Below are 8,240 nucleotides of genomic sequence, written 5' to 3'. Positions count from 1 at the left end.
ACAAAGCAGTTTTCATTACTCACTGTTTAATTTGGCAGCTAATACCTCCAAGTACTGTTACTATAGCCATTTAAAATCTGTAAGATCTGTAAAATCATTATCTTTCAGTTACCCTTCTGGAACCACCAACCAAACTTCCTGAGGAATCTTTTGAGCAGTAGTGTGCTTCTAATATATTTATTTTATTTATTTATCAAATTTATTGGCTGCCCATCTTATCGCAGGGTAACTGGGAGGTTTACAATAGTTGAGTTTCCCACATTTGGGGACATCTCTGGGGTCAGCATACCCACAGTGCAATGGATGAGCCTCATCCTGGGGTAACCATGTTTGTGATCATGGAATCTCCATGGTAGTGGATCTGCGTACTTGAGAGACCGCCTCCTGCCAATTACCTCCCTACGACCTATAAGATCACATAGATTGGGCCTCCTCCGAATACCATCCGCCAGTCAGTGTCGACTGGCAACTACACGGAGGAGGGCCTTTTCAGTAGCAGCTCCGACCCTTTGGAACGATCTCCCCGTGGAGATTCGTACCCTCACCACCGTCCAGACCTTCCGCACAGCCCTCAAGACCTGGCTATCCCGTCAGGCCTGGGGATAAGATCACAATCTGTCCCCACCCGAATGAAGAATGAATGTTGTGTTCTATTTTACTCTTATGTATTGTTTTATGTTTATTGTTTACACCCCCCCTCCCTATTTTATGTAAGCCGCCCTGAGTCCCCGCGGGGAAAAGGGCGGCCTATAAATATTAATAAAATACAAAAAAAATAATACAAAATCTCACCTGCCAGGTAAGTAATTGCAGAATAAAGACAGCTTTAACTATTTTACAGCAGTACATCCAATGTGACAGTTACACAGATTACAGAGAGCCGAGGTGGCGCAGTGGTTAGAGTGCAGCACTGCAGGCTACTTCCGCTCATTGCAGTTCTGCAGTTCGGCTGTTTAAATCTCACCGGCTCAAGGTTGACTCAGCCTTCCATCCTTCTGAGGTGGGTAAAATGAGGACCCGGATTGGTGGGGGCAATATGCTGACTCTGTAAACCGCTTAGAGAGGGCTGAAAGCCCTATGAAGCGGTATATAACTGCTATTGCTATTTTGTCCAAATGTATTTTTTCCTTGATTGGAGTAAGTCCTAGAGAGGGGAAATTTTAACTTTTCATCTTGACTGTGGACTTAGGGAGAAAGTATCTGCTCTTGAAATTATTGTAGAGAGCCATGGGGGCGCAGTGATTAGTAGAATGCAGTACTGTAGGCTACTTCTGCTGACTGATGGCTGTCTCCAGTTCGGCAGTTCAGTTCTCACAGGCTCCAGGTTGACTCAGCTTTCCATCCTTCTGAGGTTGGTAAAATGAAGAGCCAGATTAGCAATAGCAATAGCAGTTAGACTTATATACCGCTTCATAGGGCTTTCAGCCCTCTCTAAGCGGTTTACAGAGTCAGCATATTGCCCCCAACAATCCGGGTCCTCATTTTACCCATCTCGGAAAGGATGGAAGGCTGAGTCAACCTTGAGCCGGTGAGATTTGAACAGCCGAACTGCAGAACTGCAGTCAGCTGAAGTAGCCTGCAGTGCTGCATTTAACCACTGAGCCACCTCGGCTCTTGATTGTTGGGGGCAATTTGCTGACTCGGTAAATAACTTACAGAGGGCTACAAAGCACTGTGAAGTGCTATATAAGTCTAAGTGCTATTGCTTTTGTAATTAATGGAAACTTTCCTCCCAGTACCAATAGCATTTATGTACAGGAGCACAACCTAATCAAGACTGTAAATTCAGCAGTAGTTAAATAGTTAAAGTCTTCATTTCCCGCATATGATGCCCTCACGACCCCTTGCCTTTTTCGCTTTGCTTCTTTTTTTTTAATCATACAGACCAAAGCTAATTACTAAGGATCTCATGACCTATCTTGTTTTGAACAGCTAGGCCAGCTGGCTTAAACAACAGAGGACTCCTTACCATGCTTTTTAGTTCAAAAGCTTGCCAAATCATACTCTTTGGATTCTTCTTTTTTTGTTTTGATTTCTTGTTGATTTCTTGTTATTTGATCTTGAAAAAAGTTATACAAGGGCAGACTTTGCTCGTTTCTGGATGGAAGAGCACCAGAAAGCTAAAGATTGAGAACTTTAAAAGGATGATTGAAAAGTAACTAAGAGAAAGCAATGGTCAATATATTCCGTATATTCCTCAGAAAACGATATCGTGGTATCCCTTTTGTCACCAGGAATTGGGCTCAATTATTTCATTATCAGTTTACACCATATCAAAAAATGCACAGTCACTATATTTATAGTGCATTGGAAGGCTTTATTTGCTATTTTCTATTATTTGCTGTAGGCAAATCATGAATATTATATATGACATTTGAAAAAGTATGTGTTGATGTAGAAAAATATAAATGAATATATATATGTATATATTTCAGTTCAAAAAAATCCTTTTGTCCTTCTTGTTGACCTCTTTTCCAAGAGGAAACATACAGGTAGAAGAGTCTGGATTGACTTTTAACAAATTTCAAGCAAAGGAGGTCCAGACCAGAGATGATATTCAGCCAGTTCGGACAGATTCTGGGGAACCAGTAGCGGAAATTTTGAGTAGTTCGGAGAACTGGCAAATAGGCTGGCCCCGCCCACACTGCCTCCCAGCCTCCCAGCTGATCTTCTTTTGTTGCCCTGAACAGGAGAACGGAGCTGGAAAGCCGGTTAGTGGGGTGGGGAGGGAATGGGGATTTTGCAGTAACCTTCCCCCAGGAGTAGGAAGGAAATAAGGATTTTGCAGTATCCTTCGCCTGCCACGCCCATAAAGCCATGCCACACCCACAAAGCCATGCCACACCCACAAAGCCACACCCACAGATCCGGTAGTAAAAAAAATTGTATCCCACCACTGGTCTAGACCAGGAAAAAAAAGCTCCTGATATGTCCATATGAACATCGAAAGAACTTTGCTGGGTCATATCAACCATCTTATGGAATCCAGCACACTATTTCTCACAATTGCAACCACCATATGTCTTTGCAAAGCCCTGAAGCAAGACCTTCCTCTTACTTTTCCCCGGCAGTCAAAAGCAGACTGCCTCTGACATAAGAAGTACATTGATTGTTGAGATTATCTACAATTATTAGAATTGTGCTGTGGTACTTTGGGTTGGTCTGTTTTAAATCAGATTTGGCATCTTTAAGTCAATTCTCTGTTGATTTTGGAGGCTGGTCTTTTTTTTAGACTGCAAGATTTCAGTCAAAGCTTGAGTTATTTATGTGTTTATCATCAGTGATTATAGGCCATTCCAAACAACTCTAAGCAGCTTAATGAAAATAAGGTAACAAAGTCCAAAGTTTCAAAGATAAATCACAATACATTGCAAAGACATTGCACTGCGAGGTGGCGCAGTGGTTAGGGTGCAGTACTGCAGGCCACTTCAGCTGACTGTTATCTGCAGTTCAGCGGTTCTAATCTCACCGGCTCAAGGTTAACTCAGCCTTCCATCCTTCCGAGGTGGGTGAAATGAGGACCCAGACTGTGGGGGCAATATGGTGACTCTGTAAAACGCTTAGAGAGGGCTGAAAGCCCTATGAAGCAGTATATAAGTCTAACTGCTATTGCTATCAAATAAAATTCTGCATTCATTAATTTCCAAATTATAGGAGGGAATCACTCACAACAACCCCATTCCCAAGTCCTCTTCTCTCTCTCTCTCTCTCTCTCTCTCTCTCTCTCATTTGCCAGGCTTCAACAGTAACTACCTAGTTCTATTAAATGAGTTTCCTGTGATTCCCAACTTACGAACTTGGGATGTGAAGACCCTCAAAACCAGGATCAGATTTAAGATTCGAAATTAAGTGTTTCAAGGAAAGAAAAGAAAGGCATCCAGGGTTTTTTTCCCTACCTGGAAACAGCTTCTAGAACAGTGATGGCAAACCTTTTTTGGTTCGTGTGCCAAAAATGGGGGGAGCAAGGGAGTCATGTGCAGGCGTGCCACTCCCATAATGCAATGTGCACGACCCCAGCATGCATGCACGCATGACCAGCACTCCCCTCCATTTTTGGCGTGGTTTTTTTACCCTCCCCAGGCTCCAGAGGCTTTATAGAAGCCTGGGGAGGGCAAAAACAGCTTCCCACTCCGCACCTGGAGGCCCTCCAGAGGCTTCAGGAACTTCCCTGAAGCCTCTGGAGTGCGAAAAACTAGCCCTATGGGCAAATCGGAAGTTTGGGAACGTACTTCCAGTTTGCTTGTGGGGCCGATTTTAGCCTTCCAGAGTCTTTAGGGGCCTTCAGGAGGCTTCCCTGTAGGCTCCAGAGAGCAAAAAACAACCCTACGAGCAAACCGGAAGTCACTTCCGGTTTGTCCGTAAGGTTGTTTTTTGTCCTCTAGAGCCTTCAGGACAGTGGTGGTTCTAGGTGGTACACCCTGGTACAGATGTACCGGTGCCCGCCGGGAGCACTGGGTATTGTTCCAGTACGGTGCTCCGAAGGGCCCACCATCCTTACCTGTATTTGAGCTCTTCTGTGCTTCTACGTACATGCATGGAGTATGCAGTGCCTGCGCGACGCTCTACTGAGCAGCTGGAACATCTCAGAGGTGTTGCAGAGGCATCATGGAGGTGTCACAGAGCGTCACGGAGGCATCGCAGGAGGAAACCACACACGCACATACTGCACACATTCATGTGGTGGCCGCCGGGCCTCATTGCACCAGGATCCAGAACCCACCGCTGCTTCAGGGAAGCTCCCTGAAGGCTCCAGAGGACTAAAAACGGCCCTACAGACAAACAGGAAGTGACTTCATTCTCCAGAGCCTTCAGGGAAGCCTCCTGAAGGCCCCTGAAAGCTCAGGAGGGCTAAACTGGCCCCACAAGCAAACTGGAAGTACATTTCTCCCTCTGGAGGCTTCCTTGTGCTCGGGAGGCTTCAAGGAGCCTCCGGAGGGAGAAAAGTGACCTCAAAAGAAGGCCGGTCAGCTGGCCAGCATACACATGCATGCTGGCCCGCAGACATGGCAATACCTCACGTGCCCTGACAAATGGCTCCCATGCCACCTGTGGCATGCATGCCATAGGTTCACCATCACAGTTCTAGACTTTCTGCTTGAAACAGAAAAAAATATATGAAATTTTACAGATTAGATTAGTTTGTAATAGAAATGGCTAGGATTCACCAAATACAGTATGTAAAAGTAAAAAAAAACCCTGAGGTTATATCTTTAGTTTTCATTTTACTGCATCAATTTTTTTTGGAAGTCACTGCTTCTTTTTTCTTTTTCCTCTATCCCCCACTTCTTTCACCATTCTTTTCCCTTTCCCATTTCCTTGTTATACTTATTTTCATTTATATTTTACATTATGATAAAGTTGAATAAAAACAAATTTTAAAAAAAGATTTAAGATTCAAAAGAACTTGGCAAAGTGAATCCTGATCACTTATTTCTCTTTCACATGCTCCCATCACAGGAAAGAAGAAAGCAAGATCAATTTTGCTGATCTTGCTTTCTATGCTCTATTCCTCATGACTGTCGAGGAGATTGTCCCAAAGGTGCTTTTTCAAGAGGCAACTGGACTTTCTGATTTTTCTTTAAAGACATTTCGCTTCTCATTCAAGAACCTTCTTCAGCTCTGAAGCTTCTTGGATAAGAAGCGAAACATCTTCAAAGAAGAACCAGAAAGTCCAGTTACCTCTTGAAAAAGCACCTTTGGGACAACCATGACCTGGATGACTGAGGATCTTCATAGTTATCAAGGTGATTCTCATGTATTCATACTCAACATCCACAGTCCTCTCTACACCATTATATTTTGATTTCCACTAGTAGCATTTCTCTACCATCTCCAATGCATGGAGGTTAGTGTTCCTGGCCAACTGCAACAGCGGATAGAGCCAATGTGGATGACTCCACATTCTTTCTACATGTTAAGAATAAGTAATAAAGGAAACGAATAACCAAGGCTTTGGAATGAGCTCTATTTACCACCTATTGATATGGTGAGATTTATCAAATCATTCAATGAATTCATCAAAGAATTCATCAAATTATTATGTTCTGTGTATTTCTGGGAGACTGCCACCTATACTGGAAGGGGCCATAAGCATGAGGTTAGCTTAGAGTCCTTTTGCAAACCCAAGAGGCATAAGCTCAACCTCATGCAAGATCGGTGAAGTCTTATCTGGTTGTTCCCAAGCAGTCTGGGGAGATAGCAATAGCAACAACCACAGCACTTAGACTTATATACCACTTCACAGTGCTTTACAGCCCTGCCTGACACTGTTCAACATAAATCCACATAGTTGAATGCACTGGATCTTATTTCCGGTTCCACCACAAAACCACACTCGACTAAACCGCGTCCGACTAAACCGCGTAGCTGACGTCATCAACAGGGCGACAACAGCGTGGAGACAGAAGCACGCTGTAAACCCTAAACCTAAAATTAACCCCTAAACCTAAACCTAACCCCCCTAAACCTAATCCTAACCCTAAACCTAAACCTAACCCTTAACCTAACCCTAAACCTAATCCTAACCCTAACCCTTAACCTAATCCTAAACCTAACCCTAACCCTTAACCTAACCCTAAACCTAACCCTTACCTTAAGTTGAATCAGCTTGCTTTCAAAGTGCTATTTAAAGCGCCCTTCTTTCTCCGTGCTGGCTGTTGTTGCCCTGTTGATGACATCAGCAACGCAGTTTAATCAGGTGCGGCTTAGTCGAGCGTGGTTTTGATGGGTCACACTTATTTCCAGATCTCTTATATCAGTGGTTCTCAACCTGTCAAAATGACCTTTTCACAGGGGTCGCCTAAGACCACAGAAAACACATATTTTCGATGGTCTTAGGAACAGAGACAACAGGAAATAAGGTGGTGCCATAACAGGCACTAGGGATGGTAAACAAAACAATCCAAACTGTACCTTATAATCTCTTAAATGGAATAACAATAGTATAGGAATGGCAAAGAAAAAGAATAACCATGTGAATGTATATCTCGAATTGTATGTCAGAGAATAAATGACAGTAAGAATATATAGCACAATATAGGTAAACAATATTTGGTTATAAATAGCTAAGTATAAATAAATATAGAATAGTACATAAAAATGGATAACGAATAAGGAGACCATGAATGCAAGATAGAAATGTATAGAAGGGAAAACACTAACTGTAAAGAAACCGATACGGAACTGCTGCATGATATATGATGGGACTTCGTGTTCCTATGTTGTCTTAAGTTGTGTGTTTGTTTCTGTCGATGTGTTTATGTGTTTAAAATAAAAAATTATATTAAAAAAAGGAACAGAGACACCAATTTTAGGATTGGGGGTCACCACAACATGAGGAACTGTATTAAAGGCTCGCAGCATTGGGAAGGTTGAGAACAGCTGTCTTATATCATGCTTTCCTTGCACCTTATCAGTTCCCATGGTTAAGGACTGAACATCACAAAATAATACCAAGCTGGGTGTTAATTCTGCTAAAACAATTTCAGATACAAACTGCATGATCTAGTCTACGTTTTCAACAGAAATGAACTCACTTTGGCATGTGTTGGGACATGACATGTACCTTAGGAAAAGAGGAAATATTTGGGTAAGTATGTCGACGCTAGGGATTTAATTTGCAATGGCCACAAAAGAATTCTTTGTTTAACTTGTGTTGCCGTCCAATAATTTTTTATGGGAGCATTCATTCACATCTGGCAGAGAGCTCTAGCAGTGGATAACAGATGTATCTGGTAGCTTCTCACGTCTGTCCTAGCACAATGTTGCTGTTGAAAAGATCAGAAATCCAGAAAGATCAGCAGCAAACATTACAAAGTGAAAAGAGTATGAATAAGAATTGTACAGAATAATAGACAGAAAAGAGTAAGCTTTGTGCAAACTATTTGAACAAGGACAAAAGGAACAAACCTGGCTATAAAATAGGCGGATTTATTATTTATCTATCTGTTTTCCAAAATTACATTTTTAAAAAAATATTCGATTCTGTATAAATTTGGTAAGCTGATGAAAAAAGGAGGGCATTTCAGAAGGATATCGCACCGCATGGGAGGCATCCTTCTAAGGGGGCTACCCAGATTCTCTGCAAATATCTCCAAATGTCACTGAAAGGATACTTTGTTCTGATTTTTAGGCTTTATCTGAAAAAAAAAAACGAATAGCTTTTATCCTGATTAAATGTTTAAAATGTTATCTCCCATTCATAGAGAATACAATAAAGATAATGAATTTTTACTCTTGTC

General features: G+C 42.2%; 1 pseudogene; it reads right to left on the bottom strand.

Annotated features, from left to right (window-relative positions):
* Positions 1–247: 247 nt before the first annotated feature.
* Positions 248–350, bottom strand: LOC116509808 (annotated as a pseudogene).
* Between the last annotated feature and the right edge of the window lie 7,890 nt (positions 351–8,240).

This window comes from Thamnophis elegans, chromosome 5, assembly GCF_009769535.1.
Source record: "Thamnophis elegans isolate rThaEle1 chromosome 5, rThaEle1.pri, whole genome shotgun sequence".
NCBI lineage: Eukaryota > Metazoa > Chordata > Lepidosauria > Squamata > Colubridae > Thamnophis > Thamnophis elegans.
Note: the sequence above shows the minus strand (reverse complement) of the source record. Positions and strands in the feature narration are given on the sequence as shown.